At 36.7% G+C, this 14,319-nt stretch overlaps 1 protein-coding gene across 10 annotated transcripts in view; it reads right to left on the bottom strand.

The window, feature by feature from the left end:
- SYT1 (synaptotagmin 1) overlaps nt 1-14,319 on the bottom strand; it is a 518,535-nt gene that overhangs the window by 316,342 nt on the left and 187,874 nt on the right. For 4 of the 10 annotated variants that reach the window (XM_070600576.1, XM_070600580.1, XM_070600574.1 and 1 more), the window contains exon 4: nt 2,215-2,274. The exons of the other annotated variants lie outside the window; for them this stretch is intronic. The gene's annotated coding sequence lies outside the window, so the exon portion shown is untranslated. The remainder of the gene's footprint in view (nt 1-2,214; nt 2,275-14,319) is intronic. 10 annotated transcript variants of the gene reach the window in all.

The raw sequence follows: 14,319 nt of genomic DNA, 5'->3' as shown, positions 1-14,319 counted from the left end.
GGGGGGCTTTGGGGAGAAAAAGGAAAAAAATAAAATCTTTAAAAAAAAAAATAAATTAAAAAAAATAAAAAAAAGAGAGGGATATCCATAAACAGTCTCAATTATTTTCCCATTGAATGCCCAAATCAATCATGAATGACTAAAAAAATTACATAATTTCCCTTCCTCTTTGGAAATGTCAGAATGGGTCAGGTTGCCATTTCATCCACAAGAGGCAATGGAAAGAGATATGGACAAAAACCTGGAAAACAGGACTAGCTGCCCTGGAGCTGTCGTGTGTAAAATGGCAAATCTCTGTGTGGTTTATCTTCATGTTGAATCCAAAAGTAAGAGTGGGTCATAGTTGTGGAAGAATAAGCAGTAGTTCAAGGTCAAAATTAGTTAGATGTCAGTGCTGTGTCTTTGGGCAGAGAAGCCCATTCCTGGAAGGAACATGGCAATACTGTCGGAACAAATAGCTTCTTGTTCTCTAGAGGTGGGGCTGACAAAAACCAAGTGGGGCCAAGGCTTTATCCAAGGGAGGTTAGGTCTAGCAGCAACCTGAAGCAGAAGCTCCATGGTAGGTCAATACAGTGGCTCAAACCGGGGAATTAATGCAGGGCTAGAACTTACTGGACACGTTAGCAAGACATTCAGATCCTATGTACTGCTGGGCTGAGGCTTGCAATAAAGCATTTGAACTTCATTGGGATTGACTGAGGAATTGACAGGGTGGATCCAGCAAGTGAGAGTATAGAGAAGACAAAGCTCCTGGTGCACTAGGCACACTTGTACAGAAAATTAAGAAATCATCTCAATTAATTTTAAAAACCAGTCATTCCAACAATTTGGGATCTCCAAGATAATGTGACTGGCTGAGTCTTCATTTTCAAATATGTTCCTTAAACGTTATTAGTTTGTAGCCAATTCTGGAAGATGAGCTTTATGATACAAATATTCCTCACATTTAATATTCTTATAAATAGACTTATACTGAACGTTTTACATTTGTAGCATCCACTATGAAAAGCAAAAACAGAGGAACAAGAACCACAATTATATTTCATCTGATCTACTTAATTTTGAAAAATCTAAAACTGTGTATGTACTCACCTCCAAATAAAGGAGTAAGGGATTAACAGAAACTAAAAAGGTAACAACATATAAAATATCATGGTACTTATTTTCAGGAAAGTTTATTAATATTTTCTCTATTCTTAAAGCTGATATAGTTTGTTATTGATAATCATCTACTAAATATTTATCTCTAATTTGCATAGTTACCTCTTCTACGGTTTTCTAAAAAATGAATATATGACTATGAAGATAGAAATCCTTATATAGCAAATTCGTGCCTGGGATCATTTTCACTCTGATTCCATAGACTTGAGTTTATAAAGAGGAGAGGCTCTGCCAAATGTGATGAAGAGTTGCATCCCAGACTGCAGAAGTCTAGATGACCTTGGAGATCACATAGCCAACATCCTTCTTTACAAATGAGGAAACTAACACTTGGAGATTAAGTTTACACAATTAACAGTAGAAATTTTAGACCTAGAACATAAATATTAAAGCATTCAAAGCACTTCCCCACAGCAAAAAGGACAATTACATGTTTCATCCTGAGACCTAGTCAAACACGGCTGTTTACTTATACCGGGAAAGGCTTCTTTGGCTAAACTGTGTATCAGGCTTCAGAGACACACACTTGCTGGGAAGAAAGAGCTAATGTCTGCCAGAGCCAGACAGAAAAACCTGCTTGGACTAGCATAAAAAGGAGAAGTTCCAGTGGGCATAAAGGGAAAAATTCAAAAGAGATGTAACAAAGGTGGAGAGTGGGTGCACAGACCAAAAAGAGAAAATCACTACGAAATTCAGAAGCCTTGATGACTTTGGCTAGGAAGCAAGGGATTGAATAAATTGAGAGGGCGGAACTCATGTTATCTCTTTTGCAAGAGTAGGTAAAAGTGAAGAGATTATGAATGTTTTAGTTAAGGTTTTAGTTTTCTACAAATATACTCTTCTAATGTCTGGTTCTAGAAGTATGTGACAATATATGTGTGGTGCATCTAATTAGAGATCTTTGAGATGTAAGATATTTATAATGATATTTTTGATTTGGGAGTTCAGAGTGAAGTACATAATAATTTTGGTTTTATTCTCACTCTTTGGAAAACAAGAAGTAAAGAGCAATATCCAACCTGTCCCATTACTGGGAACAAGGGAGGAGCTTACCTTATGCCCAAGTGTCCTGGCCCTGCCAAATCCAATGAGAGCAGAAAGGGACAGTAGGATCTGAAATCACATTCATGAAGTGAGCTTCAGTGGACACTAAGAGCAGATCCACATACTGACGCTCAGAGAAAGTTCAGTCTATCAGGCAAACCATGACACATCAAGAAGCATGACAACAGCAGGACACAAGTCTGAGTGAAAAGCCATGAATAGGAGTCTGAGAATTTGATTTTGGATGTCCCAGCTTATGGAGGAGCAAAAGTCAATGATGAATAATGGTTAATACTTGGATGTTTTACTCATAAAATTTTTAGTAGGTAAAATTATCTCAACAACTGGGCCATAGATCAGAGAACAAGTAAGTTTTTAGAAGAGTCAATAACAGTAAAAACATAAATTCCAAGTTTTCTGTTGCATTAGGAAGCCACCAAGTCAGAGATTTAGGCACTAAGATGGAAGCTGAACCTGAACACACATGCTGTACAGATGTCCCTTGGATGTAGAGCTATTCAAATCTCTGATGTTTAAAACTGGGGTGAGTGCTGAATTCACATGTTGGGGCCACACAGACCACAGCTGTGTGGACATACGGGCTGCTAGGGCAGGAGCTAGGCTGTATATAGTGTGACAGAACGTCAAGTAGAGGCCGATTTTCAAAATCAAGAGTGAGACTAACAAATTGGGGCATTAGAATCCTGCTACGTGGTGTTATTTTGAAGGTTAACCAATTGCTAGTAAACCACAGGATTTGATTAGAGGTTTCATTAAATAGAAATTTTCCCTGTGCCTTGGCCTCTGCTGCAAAATGCAAAATGTGTGGAACTCTAGCATACTTATGGAATGTGAATACATTATTATTTATAGATGGAAGCTAATGACTATAATGAAAGCAGAACATTTTAGTTAAATAAGCAAATGATCAAAATTGACGACACAAGTGTAAATAAGGCCCAGAATAATTAAGTAACTCATTATTTTTTCTCGTAGCAGACATTAGTTTGTGTTTAGTCTATAAGTAAGATTATACATGCAAACACACACACACACACAAGCTGAGGCATAGTTAAAGAGAGAAACAGGCTGAGAGAGACAGAGAGAGAGACACAAGCATGTAACTAAAGGCCATATTTTGAGTAATGCCAAAGAATTAATTCTGGCTAATACATTTTGAAAGGGCAATCCAAAATTGGCCCTTCCCTTTGCTCCCTCTGCTCCAGCACACTGGACTCTCTTGGTTCCCTGGGAACCCTACAATTTTCCTGCCTCAGGGATTTTCACCTGCCCTCCCCTTAGCCCTCGCTTCCTTTAGCTCTCTGTTCAGATGCCCTCTTACTGGAGGATCCTCCCTTTGATACATGTAACGGTGATCCCTCCACTCACAGCATTCTCACTTCTGTTAACCTGCTTTATTTTTCTTCACAGCATTTATCACCACATGGAATATTACATTTTTGCATGTTCATTTTCTGTCTCTCTCCTCCCCAATTTAGGATTGTCAGATTTAGCAAATAAAAATACAGAGCATCCAGTTAAATTTGAATTTCAGATGAACACAGGAAACTTTTTAGTATAAATATGTCCTAAATATTGCACTGAACATACTTATACTAAAAATGTATTCGTTGTTTACCTTGAATTCAGATTTAACAAAGAGTCCTGTATTTTATCTGGAAATGCTTCTCCTACGCCCTCCAACCCCCCGCCAATAATTAAAGCTACTGGAGGGCAGGAACTTGGAACACTGTGTTCAAGGCTGAATTCCCAGTGCCTTGACTAGTGCCTGACATACAGCAGGCTCTCAACATATATTGGTTGAAGGAATTAATTAATCATTCCATTTTCCTGAAATGTCCATCCCATCCTCAATTCTCATCTTGATGAACTCTCTTAGGGTCCATGTTTATACGAATAGAGCACTCATAGTAATAATATGCTCCTTGGTGTCATGGCAAATGTCTCGTTTCTCCACAAGGTCTAGCATATAGGTTGGAATTTGCCAAATACAATAAGTTTGTAATATGCAACTAAGGTAAGCAAAAAGTTGAAAGTATTTTTACATACAATTTATGCATTTTTAGAGACTAAAGGAAACTCAAATATTAAAAAATAGTATACTTGCAGGTTGGACATGCATGATAAATGTAAATAATAACTATGACATAAAATTTGTCAATCTTACGTAATCATTGCTGCTTATGTGTCACACTACTTTTAAAAATTTCAAATTTTATTATATATAAATTCTTGCCACTGAAGTTAGCCCAGTAGGTCATTTAATACCTTTCCTCAGCTATGTGCAAGATTTCATCATCATATTTCATTAGTTTACCAATTTAAACGAATCACCAGCAAGAGTGATTCCACAATACCCATGATTAGTCTGTTCTAGAGGGCCATTGCTCTTTTTCAGCCCCACTTTAATTGCCAATTAAATCTAGTTCACCTTCTTTCTTGTTCAGAGATCATCTTTTTCATATTTAAAGACAATAATAAATGCTACGGATAATAATAAAATACTGAGGACTGTATATGTAAAAGCCCATATATAGAGCTGTGAACTGCAAAAAAATTGATGAATTATTTTACTGTCTAATTTTTAAATTAAAACATTATTATCTTTTAAATGAAGGAGGGAAGGAATCCAGTGTTTTAGTGGGCACCTAGTGTTGTGTGTTGAACTGTGTCACCTAAAAAGGTATGTTGAAGTTCTAACCCCTGATACCCGTGAATTTGACCTAATTTGGGAATAAGGTCTTTGCAGATGTAATTAATTAAGATGAGGTCACACTGGAGTAGAGTGCGTCCTATATGCAATATGACTGATGTCCTTATAGGAAGAGGAAAAGAGACACAGACACAGAGAAGAGAGCCATGTGAAGACAGGAAGAGATTGGAGTTATGCTACCACAAAGCAAAGAATTCCTAGGGCTACCAGAAGCTGGAAGAGGCAAGGTAGGATGCTTCTCTGGAGGGTTGAGAGTGAGCATGGCCCCCCACCACCTTGATTTTGGGTTTCTAGCCTCCAGATCTTTGAGGGAATAAATTTCTGTTGTTTTAAGCCATTCAAAATTGTGATAATGTGTTATGGCAGTCCTGGAAAAGAAATTCAACAGGTGTTTAAAGAACAATTCTTTCTTTGGGATCCAATTTTCCAATCTAGAATGTTTACTGTCCACAAAAGTAAGTACTTCTGGTACTCTCTTAGTGCAAATTTATTAGAGTTTGTTTTTTTCTTTTTACTCTTTCTCTCCTCTTCTTCTCTCTTAGACTGAGACTTTTAAAGGAAGGTCCACGTATCATTAATTATTGTAATTTCAGCACTCATAATAGTGTCTGGCATAGAAGATAGTAAATAAATGTGAATTAATCAATAAATTATTTTTAGATAAACTAGTATTGACTTATAAAGGTTTCTCTATACTTCAGCCAAATAATGTACCAAAGAGGAAGAGTCTGTTGCTTTTAAACACCAACACAAAGTTGAACACAGACTGAATTCCTTCTATTTTTATGTTGTTTTTTGACTTAGAGTTCAGACTTAGTTTCTTCAGAAAGAGAGGGTCAGGATTTCAAGTCACCTGTTCTCTTTTGTCTATACATCTTCATTATTGAAAGGGAAAACTCTCTTCCTATATTCAGACTATACTTTGAGGGGAACCTCAGTCTGAGTTATCTACTCTTACGTACACAGAACCTGAAGAATTTTCTACCACTTGCAGCTGTTATTAATATCAACTTTTGGCTAAACTAAAGATGAACAAGGAGATTTTGTGTGTGCGTGTGTGAGGAAGATTGGCCCTGAGCTAACATCTGTTGCCAATCTTCCTCTTTTTGCTTGAGGAAGATTGTTGCTGAGTTATTATCTATGCCAATCTTCCTCCATTTTATGTGGGACACCTGCCACAGTGTGGCTTGATGAACAGTGCTAGGTCCATCCCTGGGATCCGAACCTGTGAATCCCAGGCCGTTGAAGTGGAGTCGTGAACTTAACCACTATGCCACTGGGCTGGCTCCAACCAAGTAGTTTTTAATATAACTTTCTAGTTTAACTTTCTGGAATAAAATGAAGCCTAAGAAAAAAGAGGAGAAAAACTTTTAAAAAGCTGTTAGTAACGGAAAGAGGAATTTAAAATAGAGGTTCAATCCCAAGGACAAGTATAGCCACAAGTATAGATTTGTAGTAACAAATGACGCAACATTCTGAAACAAGAAAACTGAGAGGTTAAAAAAAAAAGTTAATTCAATGCCAATAATCAATCGGATTTAAAAAATTGCAATGAAAAACCGTAATCTGACTTTCTTTAGTCTTGGGTAAATTAGTTAGCCATCACTTTCTTCACCATAAATTGTCGATAACAGCAAATCACCTCTCAGGGGTGTCGTTAAAATTTCTTGAGGCCTATAATGCATTTTTGAAGACAAAAATCCTAAAACGAGACAAATTGCTACTCTTGCACTGATGTGTCCTTAGGTTCCTAAGTCTGTCCTGGTCAGTTTGCATGTCACACGTTCTGTAGATTGGTAGGTCCATTATATAAAATAGCAGGAATTGGTGATAAACAGCTTTCACAGGACACACTATAGTCATTACGGAATCACTATTATTTATCTATGACATCTTAAGTAGCTTTTGAAAAATTTAAGATGATGAAAATGGAAAGCATTTTGAAAATTCTTGCAACCCTGAAAAGCATTATGTTCAAGGTTATATTTGAGTATCTCTTTGTATTTCTTTTTCTTATTTATTATTTATTGAATCTGTTGGACAATGAGAAATTTAATTCACTTCTGTTCGATTTTTCCATTTTGTATCCCAAAACAGCAGCACATGTATTTTTGGAAAGAGATAAAAGCAAAAATTATCCTTTTACTCAAGCACTTTCCTCCAATTAAAATATAAAGAGTTACACAATACTCATGTTTGCCAAGAGGACTGAGTTCCAAAAAAAGAATTTTAACATCTGGCCATATCCATGCTTTGTATGTATTATGCATCCATTGCCAGACATACTTGTATATTTTTCTGTCAATGTCAAGTCACATACAAGTAGTATTTAGTAGCCATCATTCTATCCACAGGAATCTTTAGATCCTTTTTTGTATTTTAATGTTAATTTTAATTACTGTTAAAATTAATGTTATAATATCCATAAATAAAATGTTAAAAAGAAAAGATTCACTTAGTCTCAGCCTTCAAACACAATTGTGGAAAAAAAAGAATGTATATACACAAATACAAAAAGAATATGTAGGAAAATAAAAAGTTTCTTAATTTTTCAAAAATAAATTTTAAATAAGAACTTACGTCAGATTGATGGCTTCAGTTGTGTATGTAATATATTTTGTGAAGCCTAAACAATCAGTAGAAGAAAAAGTACTTAAAGATGTTCTTAATTTGTCTACTTATGGATGTGAGTTTTTAGCTGCTGTGGTTTATACTGTTGTGAAACCCTCAGCAGGCACATTACCTGTGTTCCTGGTTTCACATTACTCATTGCCATTTATAGATGAGCATCTGCCACCACTGTTCTCTTTCTTCCGAGAAACACATTTCCTACAACAATTTTCCCCTTACTCTATAATTATTAGCTGTTTTTGATTTATTGAATTCTACAGCTTTGGTTTTACAATCCTCTTTGGCCTAAATATCCAGGAAGGGTATCAAAATGGTTCATATTTATATTCTCTGTGACATGGATGGGTACAGGTAAGCTATATTGATCTCAGGTGTTATTACCATTTATTATAAGTTGAATTTTTAAAATTTAATTTGCTTTAGGATCTAGATCTAATGTTTCCAAAAGAAACATTTAAAAAAAATGAGCAGGGGCTTAAAAAATAGATATTTCTCCCCCTTGGTGTTCTTCTTCATAGTCCATGAAGGAGAAGATTGGAGAAAATTAGTCTTCATCTAACTTAAGAGCCTTTATATTAAAGACAGTAATGTTAGGAACAGAATACACACACACAAAGCTGTGGCTCCAGATGAGAAATTTTAGGTTAATTTGCAGAGAGGATTTCTACTATTGGATCTTACTAAAATTGACAATTAGTCTCTAGAGGATGACTTATGTCTTTAAAAGAAGAGATTTTTTTTTCTATTTGCAATTAGTAAGAAGTTATATTGTATTGTGTAAATATTAGGATGTGAAGTAATTCTATTTTCCCATCTTTCGTCTATTATCTCTTTCATATAGCTTTTCTGATGGAAAGGTTTTTAAAACTCCACCTCACTGACAAAACAAACTGTATTTAGTATTTCTGTTTGATTTCTCGTGAATGTGGTATTAAAATTTCAACTGAAAACAGCTATTTGTCAAATAAAAGCATACTGTACTAGCATATGAATGGGGTAAAGATATTATCACACCAAAATTCATGAAACTCACTAAAATGAATGTCAACCAGGAGCAAATAATACATAGGAGAGAACTCAGTGGTCTCGTTAAAATTAAGTAATAATATTAAATGCATAAAACAAGAAGAATTATCTTCTCTAAGAATCACTTAATCAAATAACTGATGTTGTTTCAGTTGCTCATGTTGGCTCCTAATGGCTGGTCAAATAAAATTTCCCCTATTGAATAACGATATAACTCAAACTCAAGAGTTGTGACTGGATATTTCTTTACACCTGTTAATATTGTAACATGTGGAGCTTGAAGATCATTACTGCTTGTGAAAATAAACAAATACAACCTGGAATTTGAAAAATTAATTTAAAGTGCTCAGGAGTCCATGAGGAATATTCTATGACCATGCAGGACATGGTTTTATAAGCATGAGTCATTCTCAGGCAGTTTTCAAAACAAAACATCTTCGAGGATCCCTCAGACAGGGTTTGAGAAATCATGACTTAACAACTGAAGTTGTAGTCTATTAAAATGTTTTCCATTTTTGAATGAGTACTGAGAGGTAGCTGTTTTGTATTCATAAATGGCAAAAAAATATACACTTTTAGATTATCATTGAAATGAAAGGACAGAATTTTAAAAAATGGTCTCATGGTACTCATGAACCCTCAATAAAACTTGCTACCATGGCCCCAAGTGTGACAAACACTGAAATAATAAAAATAGGGTGATACAAGTGCACCTTGGAGATACAGCAGGTTCGAGTCCAGACAACCACAATAAAGCGAATGCTGCAATAAAGTGAGTCACATGAATTTCTTGGTTTCCCTGTTTATATAACAGTTATGTTTACATTATACTGTAATATATTGTATGCAATAGCATTGTGTCTAAAAACAGTACATATCTTAATTAAAAAATACTTTACTGCTGAAAATGTAAACCATCATCTGAGCCTTGAGCAAGTTGTAATTTTTGCTGGTGGAGCGTCTTGCATTGATGTTGATGGCAGCCAGCTGATCAGGGTGGTGGTTGCTGAAGGCTGGGGTGACTATGCCAATTTCTTAAAATAGGTCAGCAGTGAAGTTTGCCACATTGATTAACTTTTCCTTTCACAAACGAAGTCTCTATAGCATGCAATGCTGTTTGACAGCATTTTACCCACAGTAGAACTTTCAAAATTGGAGTCAATCCTCTTAAACCCTGCCCCTGCTTTATCGACTAAATTTACGTAATATTCTAAATCCTTTATTGTCATTTCAGCAATCTTCACAGCATCTTCAGTAGGAGTAATTCCATCTCAAGAAAGTTTCTTAGTTCATCCATTAGAAGCAACTTCTCATCTATTAAAGTTTTATCATGAGATTGCAGCAATTCAGTCACATCTTCAGGCTCCACTTCTAATTCTAGTTTTTCTTGCTGTTTCCACCATATCGCAGTTACTTCTACTGAAGTCTTGAAACTTTCAAAGTCATCCATGAAGGCTGGAATCAACTTCTTCCAAACTCCTGCTAATGAGGATATTTTGACCTCTTCCCATGAATCACAAATGTTCTTAATGACATCTAGAATGGGGAATCCTTTCCAGAAGATTTTTCAATTTACTTTGCCCAGATCCATCAGAGGAGTCACTACTATGGCAGCTATAGCTTTATAAAATGTATCTTTTAAATAATAAGACTTAAAAGTTAAAATTGGGGCCTGCCTCATGGCCAAGTGGTTAAGCTCGTGGCTCCACTTCCATAGCGTGGGGTTCGCTGGTTCAGATACTAGGTGTGGACCTACTACACTCCACTCACAGAGCCATGCTGTGGTGGAATCCCACATAGAAGAACTAGAATGACCTATAACTAGGATATACAACTATGTACTGGGGCTTTGGGTGGAAAAAACAAAGTTAAAATTACTCCTTGATCCATGGCTGCAAAATGGATGTTGTGTTAGTAAGCATGAAAACAATATTTATCTCATTGTACAACTTCATCAGAGCTCTTGGGTGACCAGGTGCACTGTCAGCGAGCAGTCATATTTTGAAGGGAATCTGTTTTTTCTGAGCAGTAGGTCTCAGCAGTGGGCTTAAAATATTCAGTAAACCATGTTGTAAACAGATGTGCTGTCATCCAGGCTTTGTTGTTCCACTTATGGAGCACAGGAAGAGTAGATTTAGAATAATTCTTAAGGGCCCTAGGGTTTTTGGAATGGCAAATGAGCATTTGCTTCAACTTAAAGTCACCAGCTGAGTTAGCCCCTAACAAGAGAGTCAGCCTGTCCTTTGAAGCTTTGAAGGCAGGCACTGACTTCTCTTCTCTAGCTATGAAAGTCCTAGATAGCATCTTCTTCCAATAGAAGGCTGTTTTGTCTGCATTGCAAATCTGCTGTTTAGTGCAGCACCTTCATTAATGATGATAGCTAGATCTTCTGGATAACTTGCTGCAGCTTCTGCATCAGCACTTGCTGCTTCATCTTGCACTTTCATGTTATGGAGATGTTCTTTCCTTAAAACTCGTGAACCAACCTCTTCTGGCTTCCAACTTTTCTTGTGCAGCTCCTTCACCTCAGTCTTCATAGAACTGAAGAGAGTGAGGCCTTGCTCTGGATTAGGCTTTGGTTTAGGGGAATGTTGTGGCTGGTTTGATCTTCTATCCAGACCACTAAATCTTTCTCCATATCAACCATGTCTGTTTTGTTTCCTTATCGTTTGTGTGTTCACTGGAGTAGCACTTTTCATTTCCTTCAAGAACCTTTCCTTTGCATTTACAACTTGGCTAAGTGGTGCAAGAAGCCTGGCTTTTGGCTTCCCTTGACTTTTGGCATGCCTTCCTCACTAAGCTTAATCGTTTCTAGCTTTTGATTTAAGTTGAGAGACGTGGGACTCTTCCTTTCACTTAAACACTTAGAGGTCATTGTAGGGTTGTTAAGTGGCCTAATTTCAATGTTGCTGTGTCTCAGGGAATAGGGAGGCATGAGGAGAGGGAGAGAGTTGGGGGAACAGCCTGTCGGTGGAGAAGTCAGAACACACAAAACATTTACTGATGAAGTTTGCAGTCTTATATGGGTGTGGTTTGTGGCACCCTTAAACAATTACAATAGTAACATCAAAGATCACTGATCACAGATCACCATAACAAATACAATAATAATGAAAAAGTGTGAAATATTGTGAAAATGTGACACAGAGACAAAAAGTGAGCAAATGCTGTTGGAAAAATGGCAACGAGAGACTTGCTCAACGCAGGGTTGCCACAAACCTTCAATTTGTAAAAATCGTATGTCTGTGAAGGGCAATAAAGTGAAGAACAATAAAACAACGAATGGCTGTATTTGGAATTAGATAGGCCTGAATTCAATTCCTCGATCTCGTCCTTATTAACTGTGAAAATTGTTCAGTCTCCCTGAATCTCTACTCCTCAGTCTGTAGAAATGATACCTCCCTCACAGGATTACACAATTATTTTATATTATTAGACTAAATGGGATAATGTGCATAGAACTCCTCAGTCCAGTGGCTGATATAGCACATATCTTCACCAAAGGTGAGTTAACCTTGTCTTTTATTGCACCACCGTACTGATTATTGAAAATGTTTGAGATAGAGTAGAAGGAAAATCAGTTGTCCATATGTGATAATACATTCAGACAGAGGGCCCTTTTTTATGAGACATTTATTTGTTGGGTGATGTCTATAAGAGGTTTAAAAAGGAATAATATTATAAGCAGAAAATAATTCCAGAGCACAGGAGCAGTCTTGAGCTCTGACAAATTTATCTATTTCACATATGTGAACAGTTTTTCTCTAGAGAATTTTTTTCAACCTCCATCATCGAAGGATTAGGCTCCATTATAATTAATTCTTTAATAATGGAATTGATACCCTTTTCAAGCATGTAGACCAGATACTAGATTAGAGTACACTATAAAATATGTTTCTGAGTAATTATGACCTAATTAATTATTTTAGACAGCTTTTTAAAATTTGATTTACTAATTGTACTCTCTGAAATTGAAAGCAGGAAATAGAGCTGTCCAGCCCACCAGAGGCTTCATTCTATTTGGAAAAAATACCAGAGTGAAAGTTGACTTAATTTGTGCTGTTTTGCATGGTTGAGTTTGACAAGTGTGTTTGGGTTTCGTAAAATAATCAAAGGACTTTTCTGGCCTGGCTTTTTGCAACTACAAATCAGATTAATGAGAATGAACTTCAGAGCAAGGCAGGAGCTCTGGGCATGAGGTGTACGTGCTCCTGCCTCCTCTTCAGGCCTGCTGCGTGAGTGTGTGCTTGTGGAAATAAGAGTGTAGAGGTGATAGTGTTGAATGATCATGCTCCCCTTGAAATGTGCACATGTGCAACATATTCTACACCAGTTCCCACTTGCTGTGTGGTCTTGAACAAATATATCCTCTGAGTCTCCATTTGTAGTCCAGGGCAGTTTGATCCTAGGGGAGGATGTATGGTAGGATAATGAATTGGGGACATATAAGTGAACCTTTCAAATCCAGGACCTGGTGCCCACATCCTGACTTCTCCCCTCTGCCTTTCGACACCACTGAGCAGGAAAGCACAGTTGATGTTGATGTCTTACCTGGAAACCCCAACGAGTCTACCTTACAAGGTCTCCTTACAAACTAACTTCTAGAGAGAATCATCTGGGGCCTTGCTTGTGTTCGTATCTTGTTAGTTATTTTCTTCAAAGTTCAAATAAAGCCATTTTGAAAGCTATGGTTTTCATGTGATCTTAGCTTATAAGAAGTCTTTCTCTAAGGGACTCCCAGTGAAGCAGCTTAAAGGTTAAAATTTTTTTTAATGCTTTTTGGTGAGGAAGATTGGCCCTGAACTAACATCTGTTGCCAATCTTCCTCTTTCTTTTTCTCCCCAAAGCCCCAGTGCATAGCTGTATATCCTGGTTGTAAGTCATTCTAGTTCTTCTGTGTGGGATGCCACCGCAGCATGGCTTGATGAGTGGTGTGCAGGCCCACGCTCAGGATCCAAGCCAGTGAACCCTGGGCCACTGAAGCAGACTGCGTGAATTTAACCACTACACCACTGGGCTGGCCCCAAGGTTAATTAAAAAAAAAAATGACCTAGAACTGGTTCTCGAAAGTGCCTATCGATATAGTTTCCCAATACTTTTAATATTTAAATGGCATTGAAGTGCACATCTTCAAGTTCCATTTCCACAGTTTCATGACTGTATTTTTCTGCTTAAATGCAGCAAGAAGAATTTAAAGTCAACTGTAAGAATTCAATACCCATGAGTGTATTTTTGTATGAGGGACACCTGAAAGAATGGATAGGCATGAGCTATATGGTTTTAGTAACATAAAAATACCTTTAAGCAACATCTATAACCTTATATTCTTCTTAAGATTTCAAAGAATTTTTAGGAACCTCTGTTCTTTTAAAAAAGCATGTTTATTTTTATAAGCTGAGGTGAATCTCACAACCAAACTGGCTTGTCATAGCAGAAAAGTTTCTCCAGTGTATGGATATACGATCTAAAAGCACATTCTACGATTGCATTGAAGAAATATATAAGTGACAGTTATGTAATGTTTTCTTTTGATCTATCCTTGAGTTTTAAGGTTTTATTCAGATTTCAGATACATATTCATGTGGACTCAGTAGCCCTTGTTAATATTTCTTAGGATACTAAAAGGTGATCAAATTGGAAAATGCAATTGCTTATTTTGGTTCTAGGCTGGTGGACTATATGAGGGAAATCAACCAAACCAAGAGCAGCTGGAAATCATCAGT

Source organism: Equus przewalskii, chromosome 29 (genome assembly GCF_037783145.1).
Source record: "Equus przewalskii isolate Varuska chromosome 29, EquPr2, whole genome shotgun sequence".
NCBI lineage: Eukaryota > Metazoa > Chordata > Mammalia > Perissodactyla > Equidae > Equus > Equus przewalskii.
The sequence above is the reverse complement of the archived record's forward strand: the minus strand, read 5'-3'. Positions and strand labels throughout refer to the sequence as shown.